The 15,904-nt window shown below is 44.7% G+C and overlaps 1 long non-coding RNA gene across 1 annotated transcript; it reads left to right on the top strand.

The window, feature by feature from the left end:
• The first annotated feature begins 314 nt into the window (after positions 1 to 314).
• Positions 315 to 15,359, top strand: LOC142586926 (uncharacterized). The gene is made up of 3 exons (XR_012829297.1): positions 315 to 1,078; positions 6,848 to 7,022; positions 15,128 to 15,359. It is a non-coding gene; the product is annotated as an uncharacterized LOC142586926 (long non-coding RNA).
• Positions 15,360 to 15,904: the final 545 nt, after the last annotated feature.

Here is a 15,904-nt window from a genome sequence, read left to right as displayed (position 1 = left end):
TCGACACACTAGAGTCGATAAGGCGTTGATTATTTCTGTCTGCCATTAGTTTATAGATTGATTGTAGAGAAAAGTTGATAAGGTGAATATTTCTTTTGTTTCTTCCCGCTCTACGCTTTTCTTCACAAACATACACATGCACACATTCACGTACACACCCACGCACGCACGCACGCACGCACACACACACACACACACACACACACACACACACACACACACACACACACACACACACACACACACACACACACACACACACTCACACACGCACGCACGCACACACACGCACACACACGCACACGCACACACACGCACGCAAGCCACACTGTGTGTGCAAAACGCTAATGCCAGTAGCGGAAGGCAGAATTCCTGCCCTCTTTCAGATGCAGAGCTCACTCTCGTCTCTGAGGACCTCTCCGAAAACTAAGAATGCGAGCGGCACATGTGCCGGCGATACCCTGAGAGCACGCCGAGTGAACTAGTGAAAATATGTCTTGGGAGTTGCTAAATTGTTATTTAATAAAAAGCACAAAAGTTGCCCGAACGAAACGGCTAAGGCCGTTTGTTTCATCCTCGTCTTTCGTAGCCCATTATGTTGGTTATGGCGCGAACAGTATTACCTGCAACATCTGGGTGTCTGTTCGCGCGCATGTCAGTGCAGGTGTTCTAACCTCTGGAACAACAGTTCCGAGCAATCCTACTCGATATAAAAAAAGGAGCTGCTATGTTCAGTCTCCACATAAACTATTGTCTTTTAAGAACAAACGGAGAATAAGACACATGTATGTCCTGGAGCTTTACACATAGGCTTTACTTTCAATGTGCATTGTAAGAGGCGTGCCAGTACCGTCGTTTGCATGAAATAGTGCTTTTGCAAGTATTCTGTCCGTGCCGAAGAAGCAGTAGGAATTACTGAGAGCGAATGGCTTGGCAAGTGTTCTTGTCGCCAGCCTCTAAAGCAGCAATGAATCAAAAGTACCGATACTTTTACCGGCTTCATTTTCTATTGCTACTGGTTGTACTTCTAATCGCAAATGTTCTGTGTCAAACCGCAGGTCGTTTTCCCAAAAAGAAGGCAAGTATGCAAGGTCACCCTTTTTCTGAGTAACGAACACTAAGAGCGTCGTTTCGCAGGCAACCTGATTTATATCTAGTAAATAGATAGTGAGCAATAGCTAATATGTTAATTGTTATGTTAACATAGAGCGTGGTCATTATTAAATAATAATTGCTTCAAATTTTGCTCATGGACGGCTCCTTCCACTGTTTCAATCGTACATTCTTTCTAGGATATATTTGCGCTCTTCTTTAAATATTGTGATCCTGATAGATTGAGGCAGTAAAATCATTTACAAAATATTAATATTAAATATTTGCCATACTTATGACAGCTATTAGAAAGTCCGATATGTACTTTGTTGTATATATAGTGTGCGAGAACCACGTCTTAATATTACTGTCTCCGTGCATAGGATAAATTTTAAGCTCTACTTAAAAAAAGATGTCAGCGTGTTATGTCAAAAGACTACAGGAAAAGTCTCACCACACCGCCGATATGTTTTTATAAGAAAAGTGGGCTTACACTAAGCTGGAAATGTATCTGGCTTATGTTAAACGCCCTGAGGTGCTTTTCGTTTACAATGTTTGACAATAATAGGTACATTATTGTAATAGGTGCCCAAAACGTGTACATTTTCATTGTTAAGCAAACTTCACTTCAACTAATATAAATACAGGTAGCAGCGTTTACTTGCCTTTTTTAAAGTGTGCCCCCGTACTTTAAACGTGCAATAAAACAGTTCCTAAATGTGGCAAAATTCGGACATCTTGCGTTAGGTGCAGTATTGCAAGGCTTCTTTATGCCGTTGCACTCGTATCTTTCTAAACTGTTGCAGTGCAATTACAATGCAGCAAATTCGGCATGTTCTCGCAAAAATAAACGTAACTGTGCTGGTTTATTGACCGGCCTTCTGACAATCACCAGTTGTGATACCCACCGACGGAACGACGACTTCATTGGCACTATGATTAACAGCCACAGACACGGCGAAATTTCCTGTTCAAATACGTTTTTTGTATAAAAATTGTCAGTCTGCTAGAACGTTCATTTAGTGTAGAGGTCAGCATGAATGGTATTTCCCTCAATATGAAATAAGCAATAGTACCGGCCATTAGCGGAATAACATATTGTCACGATTCACAAGCAGCAGGAACTGACAAAACAAGTCCGGGCACTTTAATTGTAGGCAGACTGTACACGATTAGGCAGGCACATCGTCTTCTCATCTCCAATGCCCGATATCTTCGTCTTTCTCCATGTGTCGCATATTGAATGTGGCATTTGCCACCCTCCAGAGTTAGCATCGACCCTATGCTCACCTATCGGCAGGAAGATGTGCCAGACGAGGTGTGAACACTTCATTCTGAACAATATGGCTGCATGCGCACAATGTGTACGACTTCTGGTGGGCAGTGCCTCACCCTGAACGAAGTAGGACTGTCAGGGATAACCTCATAGTTCAGGTCACTGAGGCGTCGTACAACGTTGTACGGACCAAAGTACCTCCTGAGTATCTTTTCTGAAAGCCCTCGCTGATGGATTGGACTCTAAACTCACACTTTGTCGCCTGGCTAATATGTGGTGTATCGGTGCCGTAGATTGTAACGTCGATCGTCGTAGTCCTTTGTCAGGTGATTCTGACGCGGGCGAGTGGTCTAGCTTCTTCAGCCCGTTGAGCGAAAGCTTCAGCGTCCATGCCTGTGTTACCACAGTTACGTGGTAAAATCGCATCCAGCATCGCCGTCACTTCACTTCCATGAAGAAGGCTAAATGCTGATGTCTTTCGCGTGTATTATAAGCGAATGCGATGTGCGGTAAAACGTCATCCCAAGCTTAATTTCCCACGCCTTGGTTTCTACACAGCACGTCCGCCATGGTCTTGTTCAAGCGTTTTGTTAGGCCGTTCATTTGCGGGTGATTGGCTGCGGTCTTTCGGTGGCAAACCGAAAGGGAGGACCTTGAATGCGTAAAGCCCTTTAGACATCATGAAAGCATTCTTTTCTCAGTCTCTCTCGTCAACTTCTATTTGCCAATAGCCACATTTTAGGTCCATCGACCAGAAGTAGCGGGCATGCTTCAGCCTGTCGAGAGAATCGTCAGTACGTGGTAGTAGGTATACGTCTTTCTTTGTCACCTTGTTCAACTTACGGTAATCGACAAAAAAAACGTAAACTTCCGTCTTTCTTTGTTTACCATCCCTACTGGCGATGTCCACTGGCTTTTTGATGGTTGGGTAACGTCGTCATCGCGCATTTTCTGCATTTGCTCTTGGATCGCTTCACGTTTTTTTTGGGGGCTACACGGTACAGGTTTTGTCGGATTGGTCTCACTGTCTCCTCCGTGATATTGCGGTGCTTCGTCAGTGGCGTCTTACCGACTCTGGATGCCAACAAGAAGCAATCGCTAAACTGGTGCAGCTTGTCCACAAGGCGCCGCCTTTCCTCTGGTCATAAGCTTGCACTCACGTTGAGAGCAGGTAACGGGACCGAAGCGTATTGCTCTCCCTGTTGTAATGCAAAGTACTCCTCGAATACGGCAATCTCGTCAAGGTAAGCAACTTCTGCGCCTTTTGCAATGTGTCATCGTTACTTGCTGAAGTTTGTCAGCAGAAGTTCAGTTTGGCCAGGCTTCTTGTTATGGCAACACCTTGAGTGAGCAAACGCGTAATTAGCTGCGCCGCAAGACCTTCCCAATCGCAGTGTGTCGCAATTGACGGAAACAAGACTGCAAGGTAACGGTGGTACGGTGACGTCGTCTATGATGTGCAAGGACTCGTGTTGTAGTTCTGCGCTTTCGTCCCCAGAAAAAGTAAGTATACCTTCTGGTATGTTGACCGCGCCGTACCCGCATAAGAAGCCCATGCCTAAGATTACACCTTTGCTAAAGTCACGAAGAATAACAAAATTTTCTACGAATGACGAATCCCCTATGTTGACCCTTGCAGTAAACTTGCCAGTTGGTGTCAGTAGCTGGCCTCCAGCCCCTCTAATGTGCTGCCCTGACCCCTCCATCCGCACCTTGCGTGGTCTGTCCGCCAGTTTGCACTCACAATTGAAAAGTCTGCGCCAGTGTCTACTGGCACCGTGACGTCGGCGCAGTCAATTGAGACACTAACATTGGCGCTAACAATCTCATCAGACGTCATATCATCCGGCTGTATCGGCTTTTCATCGATGGCAGTGGGGTATTTTTGGTACTTCGACGTGAGGCAACCATCCTCCCTGAGCCCCTGCTCCACAGTTTCCCCGGCGTCGACTGGGAGATCGCCCTCAGGCCGCGACGGCGGAACTGCGCCTTGAAGGCGGAAAACAATGTCCCGGAGAAGGGGATCGCGACTTTAACGAGGAGAATCGGCTCGCCAGAACGTACGATTTGCGTCAATGTTCGGCCATCATAATCACGACGAGAAGCAGTGGAAGGAAACTCTTGGTCCCCTTCGACGCGATTAGGGCAATGGCGGCAGATCTGGCCCGCTTCCCCACAGTAGAAGCACAAGGGCCTGTAGTCAGCTGTGCGCTAAATGTGGCTTCTCTGAAGCGGTTATCGTGTCAATTGTTCCCTATTGCACCAAGGTGATACCTGTTCTGACTGCTGCTGATACTGCGGCGTCGGCATCGGGGGTGGCGGTTGACGGACAACGTCTGCGTAGCTGGGCTGCCACGTCTGGGGACGTGGCTCGGGAGCCGAGAACGCTTGACTCATTTCTTGGCACACAACTTCAGCCACCGACACCGCTTTACGTTCCCTTGGCATGCCAGTGAGTTTCTTAACCTTTTCCAGAATAATTTCGCGTATCAGCCAGCGCAAAGAACCCTCCTCTGTGGCTGTCACTGCTCCGGCGCGTGCCGGTCCAACGCTGGTCAGGTGACCATTCTGGCGGCTGCAGAGGTGTAACGCGCGCTCTTTGGCTCTCGATTCTTTAATAAGTTCATTGACACTTGTCGGCGGGTTCCGCACAAGGCTGACAAACAGCTGCTCACTTAAGCTGCGCATGAGGTGGCTGAGGTTTTTTTTTTCGACGGCTAAGACGAGTTATGTTCTCAGCGAACATGGCCACATTTTCATTCAGATTTTGAATCCATGATATCAAAGACGCTGCTCGTGGTCTCGCCTTTCGGTGCTCCCGAACATATGGAGCAACTCGCGGCGGAACTGATCCCAGCTTGGTCAGATTCCCTCGAGATTTACGAAGCACGTGCCGGCTGTGCCTTCAAGAGACAAATACACTTGGGATCGCTCCTCTGCAGCATGCTACTCATTATACTTGGCTTCGCGCTCGTACTCCTCAAGCCAGTCTTCTGCATCCTCGCAGGCATTGCCGTGAACCTCACGGGAGATCGAGGAGTCACAAGAGTCACATGTGCAAGGCCTGAGTCTTCAATGTCTTGGGCACTCGTGCTAACAGGCACACTTCCTGGCAGGAGACGAAATGCAGGGCTTAGGCCTAGTAGGCGACGGCTGGCGCGGTGAACGGGTGTGTTGACACGGGGAAAACGTCCTGGGCTTGATGTGGGGCTGTCAATAGACATCCAGACTATTCACTCAGCACCTCCACCATAGTTACGATTCACAACCAGCTGGAACTGATCAAACAGGACAGGACACTCTAATTATAGACAAACTGAAAACGATTAGGCTATGGCTTCGTCTTCTCTTCTCAAATGCCCGAGATCTTCGTATGTCTCTACGTGCAGCATAATGGATGCGGAAATATTCGGGAATGCAAACTCTGTGGGAATCACTTTTGGCGAATATTTCAATTTTGATGGAGGAACGCTTGTCTTTTTTTCCACCCGTGCAGGACAACGTAGCCCTACGACAAGTTCGACTTATTTTGATCGAGAAAGGATCGAGAAAAATAAATTTCCAGTGCCCGAACATTTGCATCCCACGTAAGGCAACGGCGGAATGGAGAGGCTGAAATGACCACGGCGGCGTTACTTTGACATTCTTTCCACGCCTCTATGGCAATGAACGAACAATAACGATACCATTACAATGGGAAGACAATGATGTCTCGACAGCAACCGCAACACAACCATCGGGTGACGACGCTTGAAAAGTGATGCTGCAGCGACCAACACGGCCGATTATAGCTTTATGACGATGACGTAAAGGCAATTAACTCTCGGCAATTATATCAATAGGGCGGCTTTAGAACAAAAGCTCCGCAATGACGAAATGATGGCGAGGTTATGCTCAGAAGGATCCCTGAACCGTCGTTATGAACTTGTCTAAGCGACAATATATTCCTGTTGGCACGACTACGGAATGATCACTACACCACGACGACAGCGTGACGACGACGAAATGACGAAGATGTTATACTGAATATGATGCATGAAGACGGAAGAGTAATAATTGCGTGGCAGCGGTAAATTTTCTTGCTACTTAATTCAGGAAGGTTCTGTCGAGGATAGAAAAGCATTAAAGCAGAGTTCCCAAGGAAGGCAGAGCAGAAAATATCCTCTTGGAGGACTATGTCTAGTATATGTTTCAATACTTACTGTGTTTCGCATAGCAAATAAACAGCAAAAGAAATAACAAAGGACACACTACATAGCTACAACTGTTCGCTCATTTGTTCTTTTCTTTCTTCTGGGGGGGGGGAGGCAGCGATGTACGTTAACTGCTAGAATAGGTTGAAAATTTCGAGAGCAAGAAAAATATCACATATATTAGGAACTGTGTTTGCATACCGTACACAGCGAAAAATTCAAAATTATGTAGGAAGAAAGCACCTCAAAGAACCGATCGTAAGAGCACCATTTGAAATGATTGCAGATCCGCCTATATGAACAGCGCTGCAGTGCCGCAAAGATATGTAAGTATGGAACATGCTGTCGAAGAAAGGGTGCACTAGCAACGTGTCATCCACATGCACGGTACGGCAAAAACTGCACAGAACGTCCAGTAAAGGGAATCTATAACGGTCACTGCAATTGTGCCTACGGCCAAGGTAGGAAATAACTATTTTGTAATCCGGGAAACATGCTGTTTTGTCCTTTGCAATAGGTTGAATGGCGCCGCCCGTGCTTGTATTGCTGACATCGGAGAATCGACATCATGTTTACGACGCATATATAAAGCAAAATATGTCATTTTTGCTGAAATCAAAGAACAGAATATTGAGGTACCTGCTTCTAGTACATATGGAGCAACCCATATTATTCAAAGCTTGTTATTGTTCCGAGCTAGGAAATAAGTATTCAGTTATATATGCGAGGAATGATTATGCCTTTAGCTTGCACAATGCTGCACATATCACACAAGTGAAAGTATTTTGAAGCGAATTTGCTTTCCTCTTCGCTCGACTTTCGCGTTGCTGCTGCTGCCGCAGCAGCAATAGTCGTACTGACACTGTTGAAGTAATTATGATATTTGAGAACTAAGTCAATTGTTTCGGCGAAATGCAGAAAAATATTGTGTGTGTCGCCAAGCGACAACAACCATCATTAGCTTGGTTGTGCCCAGCTACGCGGCATTTCCACATTTTGAAATCTTGGTGCATGATGTTTGGGACACCTAATTTAATGGCGTCGCTCCAAAGCTAGCGGCGCTCATTTTGACATCACAGCTTTCGTCACGCTTCACTTCACTTCACTTTTATTTTCCTTAAAGACCCCTGAAATGGGGGTATTACATAAGGGGTGGGGTTTACAAATGTGCATTTTAATTGGTGGCCACATGAGTTCAGTGAAGAATATTAGTAATAAGCTTATCAGCAAACGTCGTTGAACAGGTGATTTCAGTTATGTGACCGGGCAGGCCGTTCCAGTCGCTTGATGATCGGCAAAAGAAGGACGCAGAGAAAGTTGTAGTTCGGCTGCGTGGACGGGTTACTTGCAAGGAATGCCCTGTACGCAGGGAATGGCGAGGGGGTGGGGCCAGCACATATGGTGCATGGTGGAGCGAACTGTAATAGAACTTGTGAAAGAGGATTAACGAATCAATGCGACGCCGGGATGATAGCGTGGTTAAGGCGGACTGTGCTTTAAGTAGTGATACGCTAGTGTTATAAGAATACGAAGAATGAATGAATCTGGCCGCACGATTCTGAATTCTTTCAAGTGCATTGATAAGGTAAGTTTGATGTGGTGACCAGATGGGGGATGCGTATTCAATTTTCGGACGTACGAGCGTCTTGAATGCTAGTAGTTTGACGTGTTGCGGTGCATGACGCAGATGGCGTTTTAGGAATCCAAGTGTTTGGTTAGCAGATGCAGTAATGCGCGTAACATGAGCAGACCAGTCTAAGTCGTATGAAAGGGTGACGCCGAGGTATTTAAATGTGTCCACTTTTTCTAAGGTAGTATTAGTAATATTATACGGTGAGTATAAGGGCTGATGGCGGCGAGTGAGACACATTACTTAACATTTATTGGCGTTAAGGGTCATTAACCAGTGGTTGCACCAGCTATGCACTTTGTTAAGGTCATTTTGTAAGATACTGTGGTCAGAGTCATTAGTAATTGTGCGGTAGATGACACAATCATCAGCGAACATACGTATTTGAGAGGTAACATTAAGGGGAAGGTCGTTAATATAAATAAGAAAAAGTAGGGGGCCTAGAACACTACCTTCTGGGACGCCAGAAGTTACAGGGAGGGGTGCGGAGGTGCGATTGTTGACATGCACTGACTGTGATCGGTTAGTGAAAAATTCAATAACCCAATTTAAGACGTCAGGGTGCAGGTTCAGCTGGGAGAGCTTGAGTATTAGGCGTTGGTGAGGTAACTTGTCAAATGCTTTAGCATAATCCAGAAAAATGGCATCTATTTGGGTGTTAGCATCAAGATTAACGTGTAAGTCATGGACGAACATAGCAAGTTGCGTTTCGCACGAGAGACCTTTACGAAAACCGTGTTGGGATGGGTGAAAATAGTTGTTAGCGTCAAGGAAGTGCATAATTTGGGTGAAAATGACGTGCTCCATTATCTTGCAGGGTACGCTGGTTAGGGAAATCGGTCTGTAGTTAAGAGGCGAGTTTTTATTACCTGATTTGTAGATTGGAACGACCTGCCCTTCCTTCCATGTGACGGGGATGCTACAGGAGGATAAAGACTGTGAGAAGATTAATCTAAAGTACGATGCGCAGATGAGTTTAGTATTTTTTAACAGTTTAGAGTTGATGCCATCCGCCCCAGATGACGATGAGAGTTTTAGCTTTTCAATTATTGATGTTATGCCATGTTCAGTGAATTCGATCGGTGACATAACAGATTGCACAGCTGACGGTGGTATAGGTAACAGAGCATCAGGTTCAGTGGTGAATACTGATGAAAACGCGCGGTTAAATGCTGGCTTGTCAATGAAACATTTCGGCCCAAGTAGGAAGGTGTCATAAAGCAGAGTGCACCAGCCTGCCATCCAGCAGGCTCTGGCACTGCACGTTTTGATTTGGTTTTGCCGAAGCGCAGCCAAAACGCAGGCGAGAGCTTGCGTGAACAATGAACGCGCGGATCGTACAGGGCCGGTATTTTGTAGCGATGCCTTTTCCGATTCTATGCATTTTCATGCTTTTCGCGCTTGGCCAGTGGTCAGAACGACTGTCTGCGCACATTATCAACGGGATCGGACGGCTGTGTGTGGTGGATGACAAGAATACCATAGAATAACGCATAAGGCATCGCTACAAGATAGCGGCCCAGGCTTCCGAGAACGGGCGCGAGGGTGACGTAGTCTCTCGGTGATACCCCCTCCCCTCACGCAAGATCTGGCACCAACAGGATTTCCCTTTCACTCTGCTTTGTTCGGTCGAGGGACGTTTGTGACGTAACATCACAGCCAATGGAAATTTATGTGCGGTTTTTTTTTTGCTTATACAGATGACAGGCGCCAGCTTTTTCGCTCAATGGCCCATTTGATGCCTTTGAATAAAATGGGTAGTAGAGTGGCATCGCTAAGGCAAATTTGACATCGAGATTGTGAAATAAGCAAGACATAGTTCAAAAACTTGTGATTGTAAACAATTGGAAGAACTTCTTATGGGTATTAGCGTAAATTCAGTTTCCCTAAGAAACACTGAACAATGCAAACAAAATTTAAAAATGAGCTTCTAATATTCTCAAATAAGTAATTCGTGAGCAATATAAGCGGTACGTCGTTCTTGTTATTGTGCATATGGTGCTGAAAAAAAACCGTCAAATGGACCTATTAAACTATTGCACCTTTTATTTTAATTTTCACAACACCTAAATGAATTAATTCGGTAATGCGGATTTATTATGTTTCTTTAGAACATTTCGATAAAAAAGCCAGCAGGCCTATTGCATAAGTTTCTTAGGCTGGAAAGTGCACGTTACATATACTATAGGCGCGCTAGCATATAGGAATTTTTTTATTTCGCGGAAGTTTCAGTACATAAATGGATTCATAATGCTAGAAGGAAACAAACATACCAAATTTCTCAACGTTTTGCATGACTGTTGTGATTAGTTTGATTATCCGACGAATGCTTCCGTTTTACCATAACATTTTCTTTTGGTTTCGTAAATCAGCAAAATTTCTGTTTGAAAAGAGGAACATTGTTGTGAGAAAAAAAGAACTTCAGTGATGTCGCATAGGATGCTTTCCATCAAATTGAAATCTTGTTGAATTCTTCATTTTCATTAACGCATTCGATATTACTGACCAGAATGTAATGATATAAATATATACGAATTTGAATTTGATGTCCTCTTTTGAGAGGTAATATTGACTACTTTAAGTACCTTTATAATAGCAACGGAATCGAGAACTCAGACAGCGCTTTCGTATCAAAAAAGCATGCAGTACAGTATATGTTTGTTTCAGGGTGCGTACTTTTTACCTGCGAAGAAAAACATTACCAATATTTATTTACATTTGAATTTATATAAATTCGTATAGAATGCTGTTACACTGGTCGCGTACTAAATATGTTTAGGTCGTTGTTGCTAATTTAGCAAAATGAACGCAATGTATTTATCTTATTGTATGGAAACCATGTTTTATTGAAAGGAAAACAGAGCTTTTTTTCCTAGCCTGTGCCCAGATGCTGAAACACATTAATGGCGTTGCACGCTCGACGCATGTATCCGACTAAAAAGATATTGAACAACGTGAAATACCTTCAAATACGAATAATAAAGTATAGAACATTGAGCCCACGTCTTCGGTCAGTATATGTAAGACCGTTTTAAGGGCCACTACAATATAACGGGGGGCTCCGACTCGGGAAGAAGACGAAGAGCACGACATTGCTGTTTAAAAAATCAGCAAGGACCCAGGAATCCACAATGTTACATGTAGCTGATGCACAAGGCTTTTTACAACGATTCTATGTGTAGGCCAACGATCACCAAGATGGCGACCAGTTAGCAATCGAGAACACGTCGTCTCCCTCTTCTTCAGCGCAGCCACACTTTTGTGGCTATTTTGCATCACCACTGCGAGCAGAGAGAGAGAAAACATTTATTCGGACCATCGAGGTGGTTGCTCTTGAGGTCGAGTGGGTGGTGTCCTCATTCCAGGACTCCACTGGCCATGGCTGCTCGACGTACTTGCTGGACGAGAGCTTCTTGTCCCGCCAGGGTATCGCCGGTCAGCTGTACCTCCCACCGCTCAAATGACGTGCTAGGAGTCTTTAAGTGTTGAGGCAGTAAAAGCACCGTCCCAGTCCTTAACCCACACAACCATGGTGAAATGTGTGTCATAGGGTTTTAGTCCCGCTACGTCAACAATGTCCCTTGCCGCTGACGATGACGCCGAGGCGTTGGCGGGGAGGATATCATGTTTGACATCGCTAACTTGTCGCAACACACGGTATTAACCACTGTAACGCGACAGCAGCTTCTTCGCAACGCCCTCATAGCTGGTGGGTGGCTATAGATAATCACCAGAGAGCCCGGAGAAAAGTGCACGTCACGATGGTGGCAATCATAGGGGCTGGCTGATACAACAGCGAGGCTGCTAGACGGGTGAGCATGAGCTGCCTAGCGTGCTCGGCGTGTGCGATCGCGTCGCGGGCGCATTAAGGGGCAGATAGTGCGGGCGAGGTCGGCAAGGTGTCCAAGGGAAACACGGGTTCACGGTTGTTTAGGGGATAGAATGGTGAATAGCCGGCGGTGTCGTAACGCAATGAATCGCGCCCAAACGTCACATATGGTAAATGAAGATCACAGTCATTGTTATCGTCCGCAACGTACTACGAACGCATGTCGGTGACGGTCCGGTGAAAGCGCTGCGTGAGGACGTTGGTCTGTGGGTGGCATGAAGTGATGAATTTGTGCTTTGTCGAGCAGGAGCGGATGATGCCTTCGACAACTGCCGAAAGAAAACTACGCCCATGGTCAGTTACTGTTTGGCGTGGAGCACTGTGCACTACAATCATGTAGAGTAGAAAGTCAGCGACGTCAGTAGCGCAACGTGCCAGGAGGGCTCTTGTGATGGCGTACCGCGCTGCGTAATTAGTAGCGATGGTGCCGCAGTCAATTATTGGATTGTCTTGTTGTAGAGGGCTTCGTTAAAAATACTAAAGGACGGCATTTAATAGGAATTTATAACAGTTGCTCGACTTCCTACGTTTCCAAGGCTCTTCTTACTGCGGAGCACGTATATATATATATATATATATATATATATATATATATATATATATATACAAACACTAAACTTGACAAAGAGCAAGTTGATGTGCTTCATCCGAAAATGTGTAAATGCTAAATTTACGTGTCATGCTTAATGCTTTCCCACACTTCATCCTACAAGTACCTGTGTGTTCTTCTCACAGAGAATCTATCATGGGTTCCACACATCCCTTCTACATGCGCCAAAGCATCACGTTCTCTTGGCTATCTACAACGGAACTTGCGAAATGCCCCGCTAAACATTCGAAAACTCGCTTTCCAAACATTCACCTTGCCACAGTTAGATTTCGTCCCCTCAATTTGGTCCCCTCATCAAAATTACCTAACAAGTATGACGGAAATTGTACAAAATATAGCAGCCCGGTTCATATCACGTAACTACGCTATAAACTCAAGCGTTACACAAATTAAACTAGACCTTTTGTTGCCGCCGTTAGATATCGGCCGCAACATCGCTCTTCTGTACTTATTCCACATATATATACACTAATAAACGAACCCGGTTACAACTACAAATACCCCACTCTTTTTCACGCAGATTACATAATCAGTTCAGTTTCATGCGCATATACGGTAAAACAGGTGCATTTAATTCATCTGCACTTCCTAGTGCCATTCGTCTCTGGTATGGCCTCCCTGATAACATAGCCTCCATATCGAATCCCGACACGTTCCGCTATCAGTTACTCACGCTTTTCCCATTAAATACCGTTCACGAGTGCCCAATCGAGTGTATTTGATCGCGTATTTTTCCAATGTTGTATATTTTTTTCATAAACAGTATTCATTTTGCTCTGTAACAAGTATTCGTGTGCCTTCAGATATTGCTTTGTAGTCCCTGTGCCTTCAATATTGTGTAACACGGCAATCTTTCTATAGCACCGTTCCTGTTGGAAATTTGTGTTTTTTATACCTTCACTGTTTAATATGCCCCCCTTACTTCTTGCCCTGTCATAGGGCCTGTGGGTTCTTTAAATACATATATATATATATATATATATATATCACGTACTGTGTCAATGACCTATTTAATAGAACCTTTGTACCTAATTGCGTTGTGTTGTTCTCGCACATTTGCTTTTTATTTATTATGCGTTTCATGTTTCGTATCGCAGTGACATTTCACGACGACCATCGTTCGTCCTCTTAGTGACTCTTAAAGTGCCGTTTAACGTGTCAAAACTTTCAGGGCTCTACATAACACATCATATTGGTTAAGTTGAAATATTTGGCGAATCTGGCGTCTTTATCGTGTACTCAGAGCTCTGCCGGACTTCTTAGGCTGGGGGTGCATAACACTGCCGAGGAGATTGCCGAAGCCCAAGAACGCGCGCAACTCACTCTAAATTCTTCTAAATGCTTCTACATTCTTCTACATGTCATCATCGCTTTTGCGTCGGGTGCGCGACGAGTTCGCGTCCTCGCCGGACCTACAATAAAGTTTATTCACTTACTCACTCACTCATTCACTGCCGGCCTACTGACTACTGTCCCCGCCACTGTCATCGGACTACTTTCACCGCAGCCAGGATTCGAATCTGCGAACTTGTGTTCCGCAGCCAATTACACTATAGGCAATTAGCCAGCGAGGTGGGTCTCCGTGATTCGCTTGTTTCAGTAAACGAAACATTAGAAAACTTCAAAACAACTACCGAACACCCTGCCTTTGTGCGAAACCGTTGTAGAGATAACATTTACGTAATTAAGCGCAAGTGTAGAAATAAACATTGAACAATACAGCAAATGAGCAAAGCCTACGGGAAACTTGTAGATGGCTTTCTGAAAACGTCGTCCTCTTAATTCAGCACCATCCTGGTATGTATGCGCCCCCACCTCGTAACGTCATCGGTGTCTCCAAACTGTCGACCAGTTAAGAAGACGACCTGCGACAAAAGCACGCAATGCAGTTCACTTGCCAGTATCGTAGGTGTACTATCTTTAGTAGCAATGCAGATCTATGGTACTGAAAACATGAAGCGGATATTTTCTGAAGCCGCCCCTTTGTACCTTGCCATGGCTAATTTGTCATTTTCGCCATGGCGGTGAAAAACAACATTTTGCCCATGAATATGAATAGGAACGAGCGCATTCCACCATGGCAACCTGCACTTGGCTGCCGAACGTTATCAGCGCTACTGCGTCATGGGTGAAAGTTGGTCAGCATGACAACTGAACGCAAGGACTACGACGTAGGCTTGACAGTGGCGTATTCATTTCTCCTTCAACACCAAGCGCCAAGTTTTGTTTTTGACTGGTAGCATTCGTTATAATAATTAGGGGTAGTCATCTAGCGGAAAAGCAAACGATTTGAATGATAATTATCTCCCATGCGTAAGTGTTTTCCTTCCTGATCGGGGCTCCTATGTGTGCTGATTTCATTTGCTTGTTTGTGTGGATGTTCATTTCACTTTTCATTGCGAGGTTAACTCAAAACTTGTCTTTTTTCTTTTTGCAGGGCTTTGTGTCAACGGCGTATGCATCTAAGAAATGGCGGGACACTATAATTTTCCTATAAGTTTTTCTCAGGAAAGCTAGTAAATCGTTACTCACAATCTGTAAGAAGATATATGCAAGAACAAATGTACATAAAAATATTTACCGTTTTTGTTCGTATATGCAATCCCGCCTATTTCACGTGCTCAGCTGCTTGAAACCTCAAGCTACTGCATCAATTAAAATTTTCTATGAGCCCGTCTTCAAGCGTTTTTCAGCCCACTCCCGTATCCCCAGACAGTGTTGGCACAAAATAATTGAGAAGTCAATTAGACGCACTTTCTGCTTCCACGGAGCCGGCTTGACACCGGAGAATATATCCCTTACAAAAATGACTTTGGACTGTCTATAGAAAGTTTATCGACCTTTTATAGACGATCTTGCCTTTCTTTAGAATTAGTCTTTTGTTGATACAAAATCTATAGACGGTCTATAGATGGAACGTCGATAAGGTTTCTATTTCTTTTTGTCTACTCGCAATCTATAGACGGTCTATAGAAGAAAGTCAATATGAGGTTTGTTTCTTTTTGTCTGCTTTCCCTTTATAGACTAGCTATAGACAAAAGTCGACACAGTCTGTATTTATTTGCGTCTATTTTCTGTCTACAGACTTTCTACATATGAAAGTCGGCAAGCTTTGTATTTCGTTTTGTCTACTCGCAATCTATAGACGGCCTATAGAAAAAGTCGATATGATGTTTGTTTCTTTTGGTTTACTTCCCCTCTATAGGCTACGTGT

The sequence above is a fragment of the Dermacentor variabilis genome, chromosome 7 (assembly GCF_050947875.1).
Source record: "Dermacentor variabilis isolate Ectoservices chromosome 7, ASM5094787v1, whole genome shotgun sequence".
NCBI lineage: Eukaryota > Metazoa > Arthropoda > Arachnida > Ixodida > Ixodidae > Dermacentor > Dermacentor variabilis.
This window is presented reverse-complemented; position numbering and strand designations above follow the sequence as displayed.